The sequence below is a fragment of the Anabrus simplex genome, chromosome 6 (assembly GCF_040414725.1).
Source record: "Anabrus simplex isolate iqAnaSimp1 chromosome 6, ASM4041472v1, whole genome shotgun sequence".
NCBI lineage: Eukaryota > Metazoa > Arthropoda > Insecta > Orthoptera > Tettigoniidae > Anabrus > Anabrus simplex.
In genome coordinates, this window is record NC_090270.1 from 253,548,897 (window position 1) to 253,571,196 (window position 22,300).

General features: G+C 42.4%; 1 long non-coding RNA gene across 1 annotated transcript in view; it reads left to right on the forward strand.

Moving 5' to 3' along the window:
• The first annotated feature begins 7,196 nt into the window (after positions 1 to 7,196).
• The window catches only part of LOC136875707 (uncharacterized), a 193,642-nt gene continuing 178,538 nt past the window's right edge, over positions 7,197 to 22,300 (forward strand). The window contains exon 1 of the long non-coding RNA XR_010860504.2: positions 7,197 to 7,294. This is a non-coding gene — a long non-coding RNA (uncharacterized lncRNA). The remainder of the gene's footprint in view (positions 7,295 to 22,300) is intronic.

The following is a 22,300-nucleotide window of genomic DNA, read 5'->3' on the forward strand; positions in this document are numbered from 1 at the left end:
TGGGACAGTTTCAAAAACCTTCTAATAATTTGGTCGTAAGAACGAATAAACTCTTAGAATTATAATTGATGGACCTAGTAAAATCAAAATTTACAAACATTTGAAGGTCGCATATGTTTAGTATGGTGCCTTTTTCAAATACATATTATTCCAGTTGATTTCAGGTGTATCTCATTTACCGTACACTTTACCACATTTAGATCGGAAATCAAATATACGTCAAAACTGTGCTTCCTCGCTTTGTGACGTGTATCACATTTTACCTTTGCTTTTCAATTAGTGTTCATTATAAATTCATTGGAAAAAATAACTTCTTTATTATAATATTTACATTAATGTATCATCAACCGCAGAGCAAGGCCGATGAATTCGTAATACATTTAAATGTAATTTAAGACAGCTTTTAACAATTTCTAACCCGCAATAATTTTAGTCAAGTAATGCTTAATATTGATTATTTGCATTAGTACAACTATCGTAATTTCAGGAGATGGGTCCCGAAAACTGTGTTTATTTGATCATTTTAGAGTCATCTTAAGGTTTCTAAAGGTTGAGTACTAAGGGCTTAAAAATCTGATGTCAGGCTGCATAAGCAATAGTATTACTAGCATCACTCATACCTCAGTCACTTTCATATTGTCAAAGTCAAGGATGAGACTGAGACAGGTCAATGAAAGTAACAAATTTTATATAGCCCACACCAGAAGACATAGTGCGCTGTAAACACTACATCTCGCCAGCAAAGGCAAATGTTTGTATTATCTTGTACAACTAATGTGCGGAACTTGAACTTATTTATTGTCGTACCTCTTCATTTCTTATTTTAAGTATTCATGACTGACTATTCTAAGACACGGTACAAATATTTTGTCTTCGCATGAATATTCATTACATACATACATACATACATACATACATACATACATACTGAAACCGTACAGTGTCCTGTACAGCTCATTGGAATTATATGTGCCTTTCTACTTCATTAAAATCACTCCTAAAGGTCGCGTCATTGGTAGCAGTATGGGCGATGGGGATCGAGCGGCGTCCGGCCACAATGGAACCCGCGAAAGAGCGCCTGCAAAACAAAGGGAAGACAGAGCATGAGCCAAGACCCCGCTGAAATACCCTCTCAACTTGCAGAGAGAGCTAGAAGAGGACGCGATGCTGGAGTAGTCAGATACGCCCCGAGGTGTGGCTTAGCTTCCCAGAGTTCCAAACTAACATAAGGAACTTCCGGTTTTTTATGCACGTGTCACGGGTGCCAACGTTGGATTTTGGCGCGTAAAAATGGGATGATAATTTGATCCAGACATAGGAAAATTATGTGAGACACACCATTGAATAGAGCTGAATTTTCTGCGTTTCCCAGACTAAAAATATGTAATAATTTATTCAGGGGAAGAAATGAGGTCACCAGCTGTCCAGATGTAACATATCGCTAACACATGTGAATACAACAGCGTCACCCAAGCTAAGAGTCGCGCTCAAAAGATGACTCCACCCCCCAAGGGACGCTAATGAATTAATCAAAGGCGGGAAGCAAATTGCATAAAAACTGCCGATCGTAGGTCCGGCACGTCTGGCTCAAATGAGAAAGGAGATAGAGGGCCACAAGATGCACTATTTAAATGTCTTCAATTCTTGGTATGAAAGGAGCTCTTGTTCTTAATGAACCGTGAACGTTTACGCCCCCAGGCTTCCGGCGGGCAAAATGATATAGGCTGGGCTGGCCATCGCAGAAGACAGTTCTTTGCGGGTCGTTGAGAAGGGGACACTGTGTCCCGCGGTGCTCCAGTTTTACAGTCCGAAACCATTGACCGCTTACTAAGAGTGTTATTGTGTCCATCGCCGCTGTGAAGTACAAAGCCTTTGTGAAGTGTAACGGGAGGCCAAACGAGCCTAGGTGAATTGTCTCTGTGCTGCGTGTCAAACTAGTTAATCCGCGAGCATAATTTACAAACGAGTAGCGGAATACGGCTGGGACGGTGCCGGCTTTAATGAGTCAGTGAAATTCATAATTTGGTATCACCCAAAGTGTTACTCTGAATCAGGGTGCTCGAGTCTCGTGAGCCACCCGATCACTGCTGTGAACGCGCCCGCCGTGATTTGAAAGACCGGCTTATTCGTGGTGTAAACTCTGGAAATAGAGGCCGTGTGACGAGTGGTGAAGTGTTACCCATTTAGGATTACTGTAAGATTTCAGCTGTGAACGAGTTCCCCAGGATGTCGGACTTGTATGGACCAGGGATGAAGGACTGCACGCCCGCCACCAACCGCGGGGTCATGCAGCACTAAACTCCACCATGGGTCTCCCGTGGAAGGAAAAACAACGGCCACCAAACAGATGAGTGATGTCCAAATCTAATTTCTTAAGCATGATAATGTAACCGGGGATAGGGTTAGCTTTCTTTTGTAAATATCAAAATGTTGTAAGATAATGCATGTCCAAATATGGAAATTTTATTGATCTTTATAATGTTGGAGTAAATTCAAGGGAGCTAAATTCCCGGACGACTCATTTTTTTCCTTAATGATTAGCTTATCGTGAGGGTTATATTTTTAGTAATATGTAGAATGTCCTAGCAAATATGGGAACAAGATTAGGAGAATATTTGAGTTCCCCTTAGGGGTGGCTGGAACAATAATGCTGGCGAGCAGGGAGAACCATGTCAAAATGTTGGTAGTTACTGTCCCACGTGGCTGTCGTATATGCCGGGGAAACTCATGGGTCAGTCAGACAATGCATGCCTAGCTTACGCATATAATCAGTGCATGTACAGCAAGAGAGAAGAAATCCCGACCGGGAGAGGTACATGCTGTGTTATTTAGGTAATTGTGAGGGACCATGTGCAAGTCTCCCGTGATTTTTGATTAATTGGCCAGAATGGTTTGGAGTGTTTTTTGTTGTCTATAGCCGGGGTGAGATCCAGAGGCAGGAGTCCCTAATCTTTGGTCAGAAGATTTAAACATAGGTATATTTCCTGTGGTAGGAGCGAGGAGTATGGAAAAGTGGACTGAGGAGTCATGAGAGCTCTATGCCCAAGGGAAGAAGATACGCGATATGAGACGTAGTGAGAGGGCCGAATGCCCGAGGAATTTACGATGAGATGAGTTAGAAGTGATCGTGCCCACAGTCGGCGTTCAGCGGTAATAATGAGAAGGGAGAGAATAAAAGAGTATTTCATGGGAATTCCACGATAATATGAATAAACAAATGAAGTGGGCCATGGATATATGTCCCCGAGATGAGAAGGGTGGACGTGTGAGGGAGAGAAGAATCTGGCGTGGCCAAGGAATGAAAAATGGTCGTGCGAAGTGAATGGCCGCCCTTCTTTTTTTTGTGTGAGTGTCTGGCCCTCGCCCTCCTGACAGAGGGATCCCGCTGTACTATGGTATTAAGACTTGGGGCTCTGGGTCTTCACCGTGCTTTTCTGTTCGGTTTAAATGGCTTAGCGAAGAATACTTATATAATGATATTATCACGCTGATTTAGAAGGTATTTAATGAATGAGTAGGGATCTCCCCCAGATATCCGGTGATATGAGACTGTAGCTAGCCTAGGGATTTCCTGAAATCCACAGTACCTCTCGGTCGGGAGTCGGCCAGTTCGACCCTGGATTATGATGGCGCCCTTGAGCGAGCTGCCCCAAGCTTGCGCCTAGGGCCGGAGACAGTGATAACCATGCTGTTTCTTTCGAGGAATGGCTCTTCTTTATGCATGAAGTGTATATATATATATATATGTGTATGTGTAGAATTAATGTGCATATATATATTTATTTTTTTTGAGTTCAAACAGAACCTTTGTTCAGCGTTGACTGGTCTTGGTGACAGATGAGGGAGTCCGGGTTTTAGCTAAATGGTATGTGTGTTTGTTTGTGTATCATGCAAATGTTTCTTTTAATATGGTAATTATGTAGCGTAGGCCCCGGTTATTTTCGTGCTAAGAACAGGAAGTAATATGTGAGTAGGGACATCAGATCATCTCACGGTGTGATCGACAGAAGAATATTAAAAAAATGTCATGAACGGTATGAACTAATGAGGAAAGTTGAACGATAGCAATCGCAAAACCTCAATCACACCGTTATGCAGACGACGCCCATGGGCGATTCATATTTTCAAGTGATCATTATTTTCTTTTCCTCCCATATGCGGAGAGTTCATTGTATAGAGCTGTATCAATCTTTAATATGTCATATTTGAATAAATTAGTATTCGTAACCCCTATTTTATGATTCTTGTCATTTGTAGCAGTGCTAAGCAGTATCCAGTAGGCATTTGAACCCAGAGATCCTACTTTCATATTATATACATAAGGCTCCATCTTAAGTATTTTTTTTCTTCTTTCTTTCGAACGTACCACTCCTCAAGTGCTCAGGCTGCCGGGCAAGCACAGAAAGTAGGAAGGGGAGCGGTTCGAAGCTCGTTAAGCAATTCAACCCGCTCTTCAATCCAATCTCATCCGTAGGTGTTTATCCCGTTACGTGGAGGCATTCTTATGCGTGGCTCATCCATTCGAGGCCCGGAAGGGTGTAATACATACATACATACATACATACATACATACAGGATCATCCAACTTTTTGAACACACTGTGTAATATAATTTTTCTAACTATAATAAAGCATTTAAACTCACTAATACCATTTTGTTACATGTGCAAAATATGAAAATCCTATCTTGAGAAGAAAGCCCACAGTGATTTCTTTTAACAAACACTTAATTATTGTTGACATCCCCCCCCCCCTTAACGCAGAACCGCAGCTGAAGCGATGCTGAGGCCGCTTTCCGCCGGCCAGACAGTACCGACAGCAAACTACAGAGACTGCCCTGATACGTTGTAATACACTTTAAAGGTACTCTCCTCTAATTTCTTGTCATGGGGTGGTTCCTCATGGAGCAGATTAGGTTTTGTGGCACTCTAATATCGGCCGTTTTGAGAATTTACGTACAATCGTAATTGAAACCACGCTTCGTCTGAGAATGAAACTGGGATCAATTTCTCTTTCATGCACTTTATTCAAAATCCATTCATTAAATCTAATCCTACACACAATACCACCTAGTTTAAGTTTTTGAACCACAGTACATTTATAGGGTTTCAACTTAAGTAACTTCGTACGTCGCACCGACACAGATATGCCTTATGGCGACGATGGGATTTTTCACTTTTGTCTTTTTATTTTGATTTCGTGCTATTCCGCCTCTTTTATAACCAACTACTAACCCCATGGCACTACAGCACTGAAGGGCCTTGGTCTACCAAGCGACCGCTGCTCAGCCCGAAGGCCTGCAGATTACGAGGCTTGTGTCGTCAGCACGACGAATCCTCTCGGCTTTCTTGGCTTTCTATGCTGGGGCCGCTATATCACCGTCAGATAGCTCCTCAATGCTAATCACGTAGGATGAGTGGACCTCGAACCAGCCCTCAAATCTAGGAAAAATCCCTTACCTGGTCGGTAATCGAACCCATGCCCTCCGGGTAAGAGGCAGCCACGATATCCCTACACCACGGAGCCGGTCTGCCTCTTTTATAGGCAATAACATAATGCTTATTTTTATAAATGTATTCTTATTCTAGCTTCGGCGTCGTTGGTAGAGATTTGGAGTGATTTTTTTTCAATGCATTTGTATTGAATTGCCTTTCGACAGTGCATAGAATCGTTTTGATAATCGGAAGCCTTACCTGCTCATTTTGAAATTAATATTGCTATTTAAAAATAAAAATGTCTTTTCATGTCTATATAACATTACTTTAAGTGGCTTTTTACCTGCTTTCCAAACATCTGATCTCTATTTTATTTATTTATTTATTTATTTATTTATTTATTTATTTAGCGCATGGTTTCAGTGTCGGAAGCGTTCGAGGGCATGCCCGCATGTCTGGATGTGAGATGTTGATGATGATGAAGATAATGAGATAGAGATAGGGTGAACCTACTGTCGGCACATAACCTACTCCTGTTGAATACCAAAGGGTCTTCTCAAGGCTTAACGTCTCCATCAGATGGACGATTCACCATCAACAGCGCCATATTATGCCCGCACTCCATATGAACACTGCGGAGTAGTTTGGATTTGAATCCACGTTTTTGGCACGCAACCTGGTGGTTAGATGTTGTATACCGCCATCCTCCCGGCCAGCATTCTGGGGGCGAATTTTTTCCACCAACGGGACTCGAACCGGCCAATCACGGTGCCATATCAAATAGAAGTGACACGTTAACGATCATGGCCACCAGGCAGGCTATTGTAATTAAGAATTATCGAGTTAACTGAAGAGTCTTCTCCATATGTTAGGATAATGCATGTATGGGATTGAAAATGTCACTATCCAGACTTCCAAGGAATGAAACAACCTCAGCACTTGGGCAGAAATCTAAAGTTGTCTAGCCCTGAGGTGGTGGTGGTGGTGTTGATCATTGTTTGATCAGGAAGTACAACTAGACAACCATTTTCTACATAACACTAATCAGAAAGAAAAAATGGGAGGGACCCCACACTTCTAAAAATGAAAATATTGGCCAAAGAAAGACAAGGGCTACGAAGGGCGTAAACATGAAAGATTCCCTAGCCCTCGAATTCTCTAGTAGCGTCGGGGTCGGAACAGAACAAGAATTGACCAAGGAAAGTCGGATAGGATAGATGAAAGTGAGGAGCCTGGCACAAGCAAGTGGAAGCAATGACAGGACTCAGTTCCGGGCGCCGTGGTCGCCAACCCACGCTCCAAAGTTAAGAATCGCTGGGTCCCTTTTTAGTTGCCTCTTACGACAGTCGGAAATTACCGTGTCTGTTTTTCTGCCATCCCCAACCACAGGGAGATAGCCCTGAAGGGAAACGAAATCACTAATCGCCTGTTTTGCTCTGCGAATTTGAACCTCAATACATGAAATCTACCCCTTCTTGGTCATCCATTTGTGCTTAAAGCTACATTCTACCAATCAATTTTAAATCTTGGAAAAATTTGGGAAATAATTGTTTTAATTCCAGACACCCTCTGTTACTACCTACCTAGTTAGAAATTGATGCGCTAGAGATCAGTGGGAGATACAGAACATGGCATTCATTAGGAGAAATTCGCTTTCGTTTCGAACAAAGAGAAGTGGACAATATGAACGTATCTGATGGTGTTTATTGAACACCCGACTTCCCTTTGCTGTTATCAGCCCGTGTTAGTAAGTCAATACGCCGAGAGATGGCGGGCTGGTCGACAGAGTGGGCGAGGCGGCTCAGTCTTCCGCGTGTCGTGGTCTGTGTCGTGTCCGTAGTCAGCTGAGAGGACCGTCAGGTAAAGTACCCTCACTAGAGTGCTGTAGTCATGTGATCTTTACCCGGGACACTTGTTTATTTTGAGAGTGTCCCGATCATGAATATATATATAGTAATTCAGTGTCCACAATTACTCGAAGTACCCTCACCATAAAGATCGAGGACCACGTTAGAAGTAAGAGGTCGAAGCTGTGCGACAGAAAAAATTAGACGGAAATTTAGGTCAGATATCCACTCGAGCGTCTTCTCTTTTAATCAATATTCATTGTATTGTGTATTCTTTGTCTTCAGGGAGCCTCTAGGTGGAGGAAGAATTTATAACAAAATGAACAGCGTATGTTAGTGGTCTTTGTGCAAGGAAGTTCCTTCCCAAATTAGGCTGTAATTTTTATCTAATATTTTGTTGTTTCGATTGAAATATCTTTACTACTGCAGCGTTATTGCTTCAAATTGCACGTATGTATGTAAGTATTTATTTATTTACTAATACGACTTGTTTTGCCTAGCGGAGTTACGATTATGAATCCTTCTCTTATACTAAACCAAGGGTAACAAATTTATTATTATTATTATTATTATTATTATTATTATTATTATTATTATTATTATTATTATTATTATTATTATTATTATTATTATTATTATTATTATTATTATTGGCATTTCCCTCGTTACGGGATGTTGGCACTTCACGTGGATTCAGCCGAGTTTTACGGCCGGATGTTTCTCTTAGCCAACACTAAGCGGAGGGTTGTATTCACAATTACGTGTTCCTGTGGTGATTGCTAGAAACGAACAGAAACACTCAGCCCAGAGCCAGATGAATGAACTAGACTAGCCAAAAAATCCCTTACCCTAACGGGATTCAAACCCGGTCCCACTGAACCGAAGGCCACTACAACGACTATTCTTCGAAGGAACCAGATCGTTCTGATTTTTAGGCAGGAATAGGGTAGAATGCAGACTTATTGAAGCGGATAACAAGTGTAGCCTATCCTGCACAATGGTTACGCTATGAGGCTTGCATAAACATTAGGGGCACGGCCCATCAGAACTCCTTGAATTTATGTTACTCCCGCCACATAACTGAAAAACGGGCTAGGCGACACTTCCTAATAATTATGCTTGCTTGATGATGATGCTTGTTGTTTAAAGGGGCCTAACATCTAGGTCATCGGCTCCCTTAATAATCAAATTCGTTTGCATTCTAACCTATTACTCCCTGAACATCTAGGGTCTACTTGTAATCACTTCCTTGTACTTTGTGTATTACGGAAAGAATCTCTTCTGAAGTTTTGCGTGACTGCTGGTATCATGATCATAGCCATAGGGCTTCCAGATTTTTACGTGCAACCCGAACTTCAGGGACGTAACTTTATATTTTAACAATGTCACATGCTCTGGCCAGCATTCGAAACACAGTCTCTCTGGTTGACATGCCAGTGACAAGTCGTACAGTCCTTGGTAGCTTGTGAAACCTGTTAACCTGATTTATGGTACTATCCATACTGGTGTGTACATTTTTTATTAAATTGAATATGCAAATGAAGTTGATGAGTCCTATTTGACCCGTGCTGTCCCGGTATTTACGGAGCTAAAATAGCCGACCACGCAAATGAACAAGTCTAATAATATAGTCGATTACTATCCACTTCTCTATCGAGTTTTGAGGGTAAAGTGAGCTACTGCCTCTCGTACTCCTAAAGATGCTGCATTTTTTTTTTCAGGCACACCCCCAATTTATGTGAGTTGCACGTACATTTTAAACACAAACCAGCCCTCCTGCCAATCTTAAATTTCTGGCAGTACTGAGAATAGAACCCGAGCCCCCTAGGACGGCAGCTATTAGCGCTAAACGTTACACTACGGATTTACCATTGCACTTTTAATTTTCGTTTCGTTCGTCTAGGGACCACATTTCACAATTTTTGCAGGATTCTTAGCCTTCTCTGCCTTCACTCTCTGCCAGTACCTCTCATCTTTTCTCCTACTTCCTTCTTCTCTTCTGTACAGGACCTCAGGACCTCCCTTTTCTCACTAGCGCTTTCCCGGTCTCTTGGAAAACGCGGAACATATTTTGACGAGTTGTCTAAATTGATTTTTACCGATATTGATAGCTGCAGTCGCTTATATGCTGCCAGTATCCAGTATTCAGGAGATAGTGGGTTCGAAACCCACTGTCGCCATCCATGAAGATGGTTTTCCGTGGTTTCCCATTTTCACACCAGGCAAATGATGGGGATGTACCTTAATTAAGGCCACGGCCATTTCCTTCTCACTCTTAAGCTTTACCCATCCCATCGTCACCATAAGGCCTTTCCGTATCGGTGTAACGTAAAACAAATAGTAAAAAAAAATAGTTCTATCCATGATATAATCTTCCGGAACGCCCATCTTCGCCAAGTCCAACCTCACTGCTTGAAACAATTTCAGCTCTGCCTTAATCTTCCTGAAGAATTCAAGGATTCTCTTCATTAGTCTATTATTGCCCATCCCCAACAAATGTTCATTGACTATAACCTTCTCATCAGTTCAACCAGTCCTTGTGTTCTCTGATGCAATTCTTTGTTAGATTTGAATCTCCTCTCCCGATTTGGTGCAATTTCCTTTCTCTCTTGCGGATATCTTCAAGTCCACCTTTTGCAACCATGTCCATTGTTTCCGCTGCGTACAGGCACTCAGGTTTAGATTATTATTATTATTATTATTATTATTATTATTACTATTATTATTATTATTATTATTATTCTATCTATCTTCTATCTTAATCTGTTTACCCTCCAGGGTTGGCTTTTCCCTCGGACTCAACGAGGGATCCCACCTCTCCCGCCTCAAGGGCAGTGTCCTGGAGCTTCAGACTTTGGGTCGGGGGATACAACTGGGGAGAATGACCAGTACCTCGCCCAGGCGGCCTCACCTGCTATGCTGAACAGGGGCCTTGTGGAGGGATGGGAAGATTGGAAGGGATAGACAAGGAAGAGGGAAGGAAGCGGCCGTGGCCTTAAGTTAGGTACCGTCCCGGCATTCGCCTGGAGGAGAAGTGGGAAACCACACGGAAAACCACTTCGAGGATGGCTGAGGTTGGAATCGAACCCACCTCTACTCAGTTGACCTCCCGAGGCTGAGTGGACTCCGTTCCAGCCCTCGTACCACTTTTCAAATTTCGTGGCAGAGCCGGGAATCGAACCCGGACCTCCGGGCGTGGCAGCTAATCACGCTAACCACTACACCACAGAGGCGGACGATTATTATTATTATTATTATTATTATTATTATTATTATTATTATTATTATTATTATTATTATTATTATTATTATTATTATTATTATTATTATTATTATTAGTTAATCAGTTTACCGTCCGGGGTTGGTTTTGCTCCCGGACTCAGTGATAGGCATTTCAACTCAATAGTCTCAAGGGCAGTGTTCTAAAGCGTAAGATATTTGGTCGGGGATACAACTGAGATGGAGGAGCAGTACCTCAGCCATTCGGCCTCACTTGCTATGTTGAACAGGGGCTTTGTGAATATGGGGTGTTAGGAGGGTATAGACAAGGAAGAGGGAAGGAAGGTGCAATTCTGGCATTTGCCAAGAGAAAGAGTGGGAACCAAGTAAAACCACTTGAAGGATGGCTGAGGTGGGAATCGAGTCCCCTCTACTCAGTTGACCCACCGAGGCTGAGTGAACCCCGTTCCAGCCCTCGTACCACGTTTCAAATCTCGTGGAAGAGCCGAGTACTGAAGCCGCGCCTGACACAGACAGGTCTTGTGGCGACGATTGAACAAAACAGGACTGGGGTGGGAAGGAAGCAACCGTAGCCTTAAGGCGTTGTTGGTTTTTTTTTTTTACAATTTGCTTCACGTCGCACCGATACAGATGGGTCTTCAGTCGATGATGGGATAGGAAAGACCTAGGAATGTGAATGAAGGGTCCGTGACCTTAAATAAGGTACAGCCGCAGCATTTGCCTGGTGTGAAAGTGGGAAAACCACGAAACATTAAGGTGTGGTGTAAAAGTAGAAAGCCACTGAAAACCATCTCCAGGGCTGCCGACAGTGAGGTTCGAACTGAATGCAAGCTCACAGCTACGTGACGCAAACCGCGTAGCCAATTTGCTCGATGAGTGTAATATCGTTAGTAGCTTCTCACCGTGGGAGGAGTGGGGGATTGAAAATGTGACTAGAAGATCCCAGGCTTAGTCTGGCATAGCTACCATTTACCTGTTCAAGGATCCACAGTTCCATTTTTTCATTTCCGACCTCCCTTGGTGAATAATTCTTATTCTACCGGGCGAGTTGGCCGTGCGGTTAGGGGCGCGCAGCTTTGAGCTTGCATCCGGGAGATAGTGAGTTCGAATCCCACTGTCGGTAGCCCTGACGATGGTTTTCCGTGGTTTCCCATTTTCACACCAGGCAAATGCTGGGGCTGTACGTTAATTAAGGCCACGGCCGCTTCCTTCCAACTCCTAGACCTATCCCATCGTCGCCATAAGACCTATCTGTGTCAGTGCGACGTAAAGCCGCTTGCAAAACAAAATCTTATTCTCTTCCGACCCCGAAGGTTTGTGAGTTAAGAGGCCTACGGAGAATCGCCCTTCTCTTTCTTACCCGTAAAACATAAAAATGGCGTATGGCCTACCGTGTGATCCCAGGACAGGTTCGGGTCACCAGATGCAGGTCTTTTGATTTGACGCCCTTAGGCGACCTGCACGTCGTGATGAGGATGAAATGATGATGAAGGCAAGACATAAACCCATGCCCCGTGCCAGCAAAATTAACCAATGTTGGTTACAATTTCCGACCCTGCCGGGAATCGAACCCGGGACCCCTGTGACCAACGGCCAGCACGCTAATTTTGGTTAGATATAACGATTGTTTGTTTTATATGTTCTTAATACATTTTGCACCATAAAATCGTCCGGCTCCATGGCTAAATGGTTAGCGTGAACATACAGAAATATTTTCATGTTATCGAGTCACAAGAAGATTTTAAAAAAGAATGAATCAAAACGCTAAACAGAATGTATACTTAAAGTGAAACATATTGTTGCCTCCATTTTTAAACAAACGACAGAAATCTTTGTGTCGCACCGCACGGGCGGTGTTAAAGCGTGTTCTGCCCACCAGACCGCTATAAATTTACAATTCTACTTCACCCGTTGAGTTGTAAAGGGTACTGCTCTAAAACTATTTTAAACTTTTCTTTCTGCAAAGTCTATTTGAAAGAAAAAATATTTGTTACTATCGTTTTTGTTTTCGGAAGACCCCCCCCCCGCCCCAATCATAACCCCTTCTGAAAGAAATTTTCGGGCACTGCCTTGTTAATAACACTAATCAGAGGAAATATGGAACAGCTTTAATCCTTCCAAGAATTGATGTGATGATGATGTTATAGGCTTTACGTCTCACTAACTACTTTTTCGGATTTCGGAGACGCCGAGGTGCCGGAATTTAGTCCCGCAGGAGTTACTTTAAGGCGAGTTCTCCCTAGGAGGCTGCAACATGCAACGCAACGGTTGCTGCAACCTTGCATAATGTGTACGTTCGTCAAACCTCAATGCGAACATCAGTAGTTCAGCAGCGTTCGTTGTGACACAGGCAACAATGTCGTCCAGTATACTCGTCGTAAGTGCTGTGTATATTCTGCTGCATTACCTAACCGAGGACTATAAACATACCTGTCATTGGTGGCAAGGTGACGTTTACAAAGGTAAAGCTAATTCCAATTTGCTTCTGGATTTCAAATCGCAAGAAATAAGTGGATATTTTAAGAATTTCACTCGTATATTACCGACCGGTTTCGAGTATTTATTAAATTTGATTGAACCGAAAATAAAAACAAGGGACTCGAAATTTAGATAAGCTATATCTGTTCAAGATAAACTGGCACTTACTTTGAGATTTTTAGCCGCCGGTGACAGCTTCACCAGCTTGCAGTATCTCTTCACAATATCCAAGCAAGTCATAAGAAGTAAGTTTGTACCACAAGTGTGTCAAGCAATCATCATCGAATTAAAAGACCACATAGAGCTAAGGTTCATTTAATTTTATTTCATTTCATTAAACATATTTTATTTTGTACGAGACGTCATTGTCCGCCTCTGTGGTGTAGTGGTTAGCGTGATTAGCTGCCACCCCCGGAGGTCCGGGTTCGATTCCCGGCTCTGCCACGAAATTTGAAAAGTGGTACGAGGGCTGGAACGGGGTCCACTCAGCCTCGGGAGGTTAACTGAGTAGAGGTGGGTTCGATTCCCACCTCAACCATCCTGGAAGTGGTTTTCCGTGGTTTCCCACTTCTCCTCCTAACTTAAGGCCACGGCCGCTTCCTTCCCTCTTCCTTGCCTATCCCTTCCAATCTTCCCATCCCTCCACAAGGCCCCTGTTCAGCATAGCAGGTGAGGCCGCCTGGGCGAGGTACTGGTCATACTCCCCAGTTGTATCCCCAGACCAAGAGTCTGAAGCTCCAGGACACTGCCCTTGAGGCGGTAGAGGTGGGATCCCTCGCTAAGTCCGAGGGAAAAACCGAACCTGGAGGGTAAACAGATGATGATGATGACGAGACGTCATTGATATTGGAATCATTTGGCACTTCACTGAAGGGTCCCATAATAACGTAGAATTGCGATATAATTCTATTAAATTTAGACAGGATTCCTCAGTCACTCCATGACCGCTGCGCGTCCTGACTACGAAATGTACCTGGAACACGTCAACGAACACACTGCGCGCCGCTTTGTGTTCGCCGGAATACCGACAACCAGATGGATCACTGCGCGCCTCACTGTGAACGGTTGCAGCAACGAAGCTCAAGGCGGACTCATTAGAAAAATATGGTTGCAGCAACGAAGCTCAAGGCGGACTTATTAGAAAAATATGGTTGCAGCAACCGTTGCGTGGCATGTTGCAGCCTTCTAGTGAGTACCCGCCTTTATGAGCCAGTAAATCTGCCGACACGAGGCTGACGTACAGTATTTGAGCACCTTTAAATACCACCGGACTGAGCCAGGATCGAGCCTGTCAAGTTGGGGTCAGAAGGCGAGCGTCTCAATCGTCTGAGCCACTCAGCTCGGCCTTCCAAGAATTGGAGTATCGGTAAAAGAAGGCTCAGCAAACCTAAAACCACTGAGATTGGAAGAGAACGAGAATTGTTCAAGAGAAGTCAGAGGGAAAAAAAAGAAAGCGATGAGACAGGCACTATTAAGTGGAAGAGCACTGTTTTACTCAGCTAGGGGTTCCGTGGTCGCCAACCCACTCTCTCAATATGAGTGTTCCTGGTGCGTTATCCCGTTTAGCTGCCTTTTACCGTATGCAGGGAATACCATGGATCTATTCTACGGCCCTCATGCAGAAGAGGGTGATTAGCGTAAGAAGGGCAAGTATACCGTTATATTTCTCCTTAAGAGAACAATTATATCCGCCCTAATCATTTCTGACCAAAAGGTCACGGTTCAAATTCCATGTAAAGACTATGGATCTGATATCACGATATAAACCGTCACGCAGACCTACTTGTTCGGTGGTTCTGACACTACAATTTCGTGACTTAGGGCATTGAGGTCAATAGTGTTGCGTGTGCAGAGAAAGTGAAGTTCTTCTGATGACCTGTGTTTCTTTACTGACATCCACATTCGTTATTTGTTCGGCAGATGATTGGGAAGGAAGCATGTTTTAAGTTATGTCACTAATATCAGCAATGAATTGTTGACTGTTAACAGTTCATATGTCAGGAACATTGATCTCATCTGTGAGCCACAGTACAAGGCACTGAATTAATAACAATAAGAAGGATAAAAAGAAGAATACCGAGTCAGTCTCCGCGGGGTTAAGGTCGCATAGCTGTGACCTTGCATTCCGGAAATGGTGGCTTCAAATCCAACCGATGGCAGCCCTGAAAATATTTTTCCGCGGTTTCCCATTTTCACACTAGTGAAATGCTGATTAGGACTATACCTTAATTAAGGCCACAGCCACTACCTTCACAAACCTAGCCCTTTCCCATTCTTGCTTAGCCCAAAACCTTCGATGTGTTAGTGCGACGTTATAGCCCTATCAAATAATAATAATAATAATAATAATAATAATAATAATAATAATAATAATAATAATAATAATAATAATAATAATAATAATAATAATAATAATAATAATAATAATAATGGCGTGTGGCCTGGTGCAGGGTTTTCGAGTTGACGCTGTATAGGCGACCTGCGCGTCTCTGAGGATCGGGCCCTACCTATGATGAATTCTAATTATGAAGACGGCAAATACACCCAGGCCTCGAGCCATCGGAATTAACCAAGGAAGGTTAAAATCACCTACCTGACCAGGAATCGAACCCGGGACCCACTGAACAAAAAGCCAGCACGCTAAATACATAACCATGGAGCCGGGGAAAGTAATAATAGTAATAATAAAAATAATCACAAATTGATTTTCATTTCTGAGGGTAGTGATCCCACTGCCTTTGCTGCTTACATCTCTGCTGTACCTTCATAATAATAATAATAATAATAATAATAATAATAATAATAATAATAATAATAATAATAATAATAATAATAATAATCACTATCACCATGTCGCTTCAGCTATTCTGTTTCAGTGATTTTGAACTGATGTCATTTAGGCTGTGTCTGTGTCAATTTCAAAGTTCTGTTGTACTCTCTCAGGTAGCATAAAATGCGAAACTCGTGTACACAACCAATGGCTGAGTTTTAATTTTGTCGAGTAATCACCAAATGTGTCACCAGAGATCTTCTGCATGGTACCATCGCACGACAAAGAGAGCCGAATGAATTTCTCCCCTTCAAAACTCCGACTGCCCTTAGCGGGTTTGTACCCGTGAGTTTGGGATTAGGAGGCAACACTCTACTACTGATCCACAGAGGGAACTTCTGATGGTGGTGATTATTTTCGAAGGGGAAGTCCAATGAGAAATAGCCCCTGTTCTGACCTTGTTCGGACTGATGCCTAAGAGCACATGGCGCAAGGAACCAAATGCCGGTTCGTAAACATAGAATGATGAAAAGCATTTATCTGTACGTATATTGGTTTATTTACACACATATCCGCATAACATATCGCAAATGGGATTCGTTAGATATTTTATGAACCTGTCCGCACAACAGCTTTCGATAGCTCTTTTCCGGGCCGCGCTGCTTTACCGCCTTTCTTTTTTTCTAATCGTTTTACGTCGCACCGACACAGACAGGTCTTATGGCGACGATGGAATAGGAAATGCCTAGGAATGGGAAGGAAGTGGCCGTGGCCTTAACTGAGGTACAGCCCCAGCATTTGCCTGGTGTGAAACTGGGAATTCACGGAAAACCAATTTCAGGACTGCCGACAGTGGGGTTCGAACCCACTATCTCCCGGATGCAAGCTCACAGCTGTGCGCCCCTAACCGCACGGCCAACTCGCCCGGTTTACCGTCTTTTTAGGTCACATGATTATACGAAGGAAACCGAACATCTCCGAGACAAAGCGACATCCCCTAGCCTAGTTGTCCATGGAACTGGTGCCGCTCCAATGCAGTGGCGCTTTGTTCAACCACTAACACCCTCTTAACCCTAATAAGAACAGAAAGATTAGGGCGCAATAAAAAAGACAAGCAGAGGCTGAATTTGTCCAGTGGTTCCTAGAGGTATGGATTTTAATGTTTCACGCTTTCTAGAAGGAATAGTTTCCTCCAAAATGTTATTACTTTTATATGAAGACGAGTAGTGAAGCAAGAGTTCCTGTCACAACGTTATACCAATATGATAATATAGAGCCCGGATTTTTATGCTTTAATGGGTTAGAATGCAAATTTACTGAAACGAGTAGCAAGTATAGTCTACCTTCACAACGATTATGGTATGGGGTTTGCATAAAATTTAGGGGTACAGCCCATCAGAACTCCTATAATTTATGTTACTGTTGCTACGTTATGGAAGAGCGGGTGGCCGACACCGCCTACTAAACAAATTAGTTTGCAATCTAACCTGTTACTGCATAAAAGTCCGTTGATCAATCACCACTGATCTACGTTTAGGGTTGTCGTCCAAGAGGCAGACTCCCTATCAGTTGTTTACCTAGTCTTTTCTTAAATGATTTCAAAGGAGATGGAAATTAATAGAACGTATCCCTTGGGAAATTATTCCAGTTCCTAATTCTTCTTCCTATAAATCATCATTTTCCCCAATTGATCCTCTTGAAATCCACCTTTATCTTCATAATATCACTCTTCCTATTTTTGAATACTCCGTTCAAGCTTACTCGTTTACTAATGCCATTCCACGCCATATCTCCGCTGACAGCTTGTAACGTACCGCTTAGTCGAGCAGCTTTTCTCCTTACTCCCGAGTCTTCCCAGCCCAAAGATTGTACCATTTTTTAATACTACTCTTTTGTGGGTAATCACCCAGAGCAAATCGTGCTGCTTGATTCGGATCTTGTCCAGTTCTTGAATTAAGGAATCCTGTTGAAGGTTCCATATACTAGAACTATACTCTAATTGGGGTCTTAACAGTGACTTATAAGCCCTCTCCTTTACATCCCCTCTGTAACCTTTATTTACAGTCTCGCTTTCATGATTAACCCAATGAAGATCTTTCCTTATATGAACACCTGCGTACTTTCCGTAATCCCCATAAGTTACTGTGACCCTATGAACATAGTAATTAAAACTTAGATGACTTCTCGTCTTACAAAAAGTTACGATGTGACTTTTCACACCATTTATCATCATACCATTGTCCGTTGTCCATATCACACTATTGTCTAGGTCCCCCTGGAGTTGTTCATAATCCTGTAACTCATTTACTACTCTCTACAGTACAACATCATCCACAAATATCCTTATCTGTGATTCCAGTTCTTTACTTATATCATTTATATCAGAGTTCCAATAACATAGCCTTGTGGAACCCCCTGTTAATCATTACGTTATTAGATAATCCTTTACCCACTATAATTTTCTGACTACGATTCATTCTATAAGAGTAGATCAATCAAATTATCAATCAATGAATCAATGATCTCCATTTAGGGTTTTAGCCCAGGTGGCAGATTCCCTACAAATTGCTCATCGAACATTTTCCTAAATATTTTAAAATAACTTGGAAATTTATTGAACATTTCCCTTAATAAACTATTCCAATCCCTTACCCATCGTCCTATAAATTAATATTTGCCCCAATTTGTCCTCTTGAATTCCAACCTAACATTTATACTATCTTTCCTACTTTTAAAAACTCCACTCAAAGTTATTCGTACACAAATTTCATTTTACGGTATCTCTCAGCTGAAAGCTGGAAACATACCGCTTAGTCGAGCAGCTCGCCTACTTACTTACGAATCTTCCCATTTCACAGTTTGCAACATATTTGTAACAGTACTCTTTTGTTGGAAATCACCGACAACAAATCGCAGCGAACTCCACCGTTGATCTTCCTGGCGCGAAGTTTTTGTGATCACTATAATGCCACATTTTTCATTCGCTGGTCACAGTGCAAGTTGAAAATTTGTTTTCAATATTTGCCGAACTTAGATGACGTCAGGTTTGTGAAGTGAACCAAATACATTTCTCCCGTTCATCTATTTCCTATCTGTCTGCTATGCTGGCAGTGACTAATTAGCACCTAATATAATTCTGTTACCATTGTTCATACCTACAATTGAATCAGTCATTTAAGAAAGGGCACATGTTAAAATTGTAGATTTTTTGAAAATTGCAGATTAACATTGTACTTGTCTTGAGGCACCTTTTAACAGAGGAAACGGCACTTATACAAGTAGTACCATGCTGATATCTAAAGTTAAATTGTGTGGTTTGGAATTCATTTAAGAAAGGGAATATATCCATAGAAAATGACTTCTTTGCCTACAGTACGTAAAACAATTTTGTGAAATTTTATTTCGGATTCGTAAAAGTTTGTCATCTTTCCGGTAGAGACTAGTGATTTTCTGAACCTCACAGCATGGTGGTCGAAGATTTATAAGAAGAGAGGACAGTCAGATGAATATCGTGGAAGGGGATTGCCTAGCAATTTGAAAAATCACTTCCATCCAGCAACATTCATGCAGTTACTTTACTCTGCCAATGATCCAGGCCTAATTGAAAGCACCTTCCGTTTGCATGGACAGCAGTATCCAGTTACCGAACGAACAAGCCTACAAAGAACCAATTCCTATTGACGGGAATAGGATGTATGACCAAAGGTGTCTAGAAGTGTACATATCAGGGGAGCACAAATAAATTTTCAACGCAATACCTGCCTGGCCAACTGTTTGTGCGACTGACGAAGAATTTGATTGACTGTCCTCATTCAAAGGATTACTATTGTGTTGAACGTACAGTACTTGGGTAACGATATGTGTTTTTTCTGCAAAACTGTTTTTCTCACATTCGATCATCATTACAGAAAGGGCACATATCCATTACACTCGTATTTACCTGTCAATTTTTTTTTAAAAAAAACCTGGATCTTGACTCCATATGTTATCAAGTTACCCAGCCAAAACCATTAACTTGAACTGTCAAAGCACAAGCACACATAATTAACCGGTTTTTAATTTCTTTTGTTTCTCTTGAAAAGTTACATTTCTGGACATGTGTCCTTTCATACATGACTTATCCACTTTCGAATCATCCTAGCACTCAAGTAGGTCCCTGTATAACATAGACACTGATTTCAGTAAAAGGCACAAGTATATGGGAGGGAAGGTATGAGTTTATTGTCAACTAGACTCATTCAATTGCCAGCTCATTGCCTGATATGCCTGCTTCTCCACGTACCCAGGACAGATAGGTATGACTTCAAGTAACGATCTTCTTTCGTGTAATAGCCGTCCTTGTAGCCACTCAAGGTTGGTACGTATCGAGTTCTAGCTGACTCTTCGTTCGCAGTGTGCTATATGAACTGTGTTTCCGGGAGAGCTTTCTGTAGAGATGTTCACAGGCAGTGGGAGTGACTTTAACAATGTGATATAAGAAGTCTAACACGTTGATTTTAATATTTAGCAATTTGTAACATTTATAAATTATTAGCGTTTCGATAAAACAGGGTTTTTAGGAAAACCTGGACAGTTCAATAATACTAAAAGATAGGTTACTTTTATTTTAACCAGGCGACTTGACCGATTTTTTTTTTGCTAGTTGCTTTACGTCGCACCGACACAGATAGGTCTTACGGCGACGATGGGACAGGAAAGGGCTAGGAGTGGGTAGGAAGCGGCCGTGGCCTTAATTAAGGTATAGCCCCAGCATTTGCCTGGTGTGAAAATGGGAAACCACGGAAAACCATTTTCAGGGCTGCCGACAGTGGGGTTCGAACCTACTATCTCCCGAATACTGGATACTGGCCGCACTTAAGCGACTGCAGCTATTGAGCTCGGTGACTTGAGTCTAACGGTACTGTTCATCTAAATGTTAAGATTGCATTCGGAAGATTGCGGATTCGAACACCACCGTCGGCATCCCTGAAGATGGTTTTCCGTGGTTTCCCATTTTCACACAATGCACATGCTGGGGCTGTACCTTAATTAAGGTCACGGCCAGTTTCTCCCCACTCTTAACCCTTTCAACCGAGCTTGATGGGTGCAGTCGCTTAAATGGGGTCAGTATCCAGTATTCGGGAATAGTGGGTTCGAACACCACCGTCGGCAGCCCTGAAGATGGTTTTCCGTGGTTTCCCATTTTCGCACAACGCACATGCTGGGGCTGTACCTTAATTACGGCCACGGCCGCTTCCTTTCCACTTCTAGACTTTTCCTGCCCAATCGTCGTCATAAGACCTATCTGTGTCGGTGCGACGTAAAGCAATTGTAAAAAAAATAGAATAATCCTTTCCCATCTTATCGTCGCTGTAAGATCTCTGTGTCGGTGGGACGTAAATAAATCGTAAAATAATAATAATAATAATAATAATAATAATAATAATAAGGAGAAGAAGAAGAAGAAGAAGCCGGGCTGAGTGTCTCAGACGGTTGAGGCGCTGGCATTCTGACCCTAACTTGGCAGTTTCGATCCTGGCTTAGACCGGTAGTTTTGAAGGTACTCAAATAGGCCTACGTCAGCCTCGTGTCGGTAGATTTACTGGCACGTAAAAGAACTCCTGTGGGAATACATTCCGGCACCTCAGCGTCTCCGAAATCCGTAAAATTAGTTCGTGGGACGTACAGCAAATAACTTTAATAATAATAATAATAATAATAATAATAATAATAATAATAATAATAATAATAATAATGAGCAACACGATTACGTGGTACAAATCATCTTGCTATAAGCTTGCATTCGGGACATAGTTCGAATCAAAGAAAGGCAAACAATATGTTCTCTAAACATATTGCTTAATTTTAAATGAGGTAATTCGCAACTTCACCACTAGCGACCTAAAATATATTTCCGTGGTTTCCCCATTTCCATACAAGGAAAATGCCAGACCTGTTGTTTAATTAAGTCCACAGCCACTATCTTCCCAATTCTAGTCCTTCACCTTCCCATCTTCGTACAATTCTGTGCTATTTCTCATTTTTAAATACTTGCGCGATTCTGCTGATGCGTTCAGTCCAGAACTGGCTACCTGGGATTTTCGCCATCTACAATTTTCAGGACCGCCGTTTGTCAGAAATATGTTCCACAGAGGTTCTTTTGCACGCCGGTAAATCTACCAGTTTCAGGCTGGCACATTGGAGCACAGTCAAATACCACTGAACCATTATCGAACCCACAAACTTGCGCTCAGAAAGCCGGTGCTCTACCGTGTGAGCCATTCAGACAGGTACAAACATACTGAAAGAAATACTGGTGCCAAGAGAGGAGAAATATCTACACTCTTTTCGTTCTTAGAGTGGTAAAATAATTAAGATATTCCTCTTCATCATCATCATCATCATCTGTTTACCCTCCAGGGTCGGCTTTTCCCTCGGACTCAGCGAGGGATCCCACCTCTACCGCCTCAGGGGCAGTGCCCTGGAGCTTCAGACTCTTGGTCGGGGATACAACTGGGGAGAATGACCAGTACCTCGCCCAGGCGGCCTCAC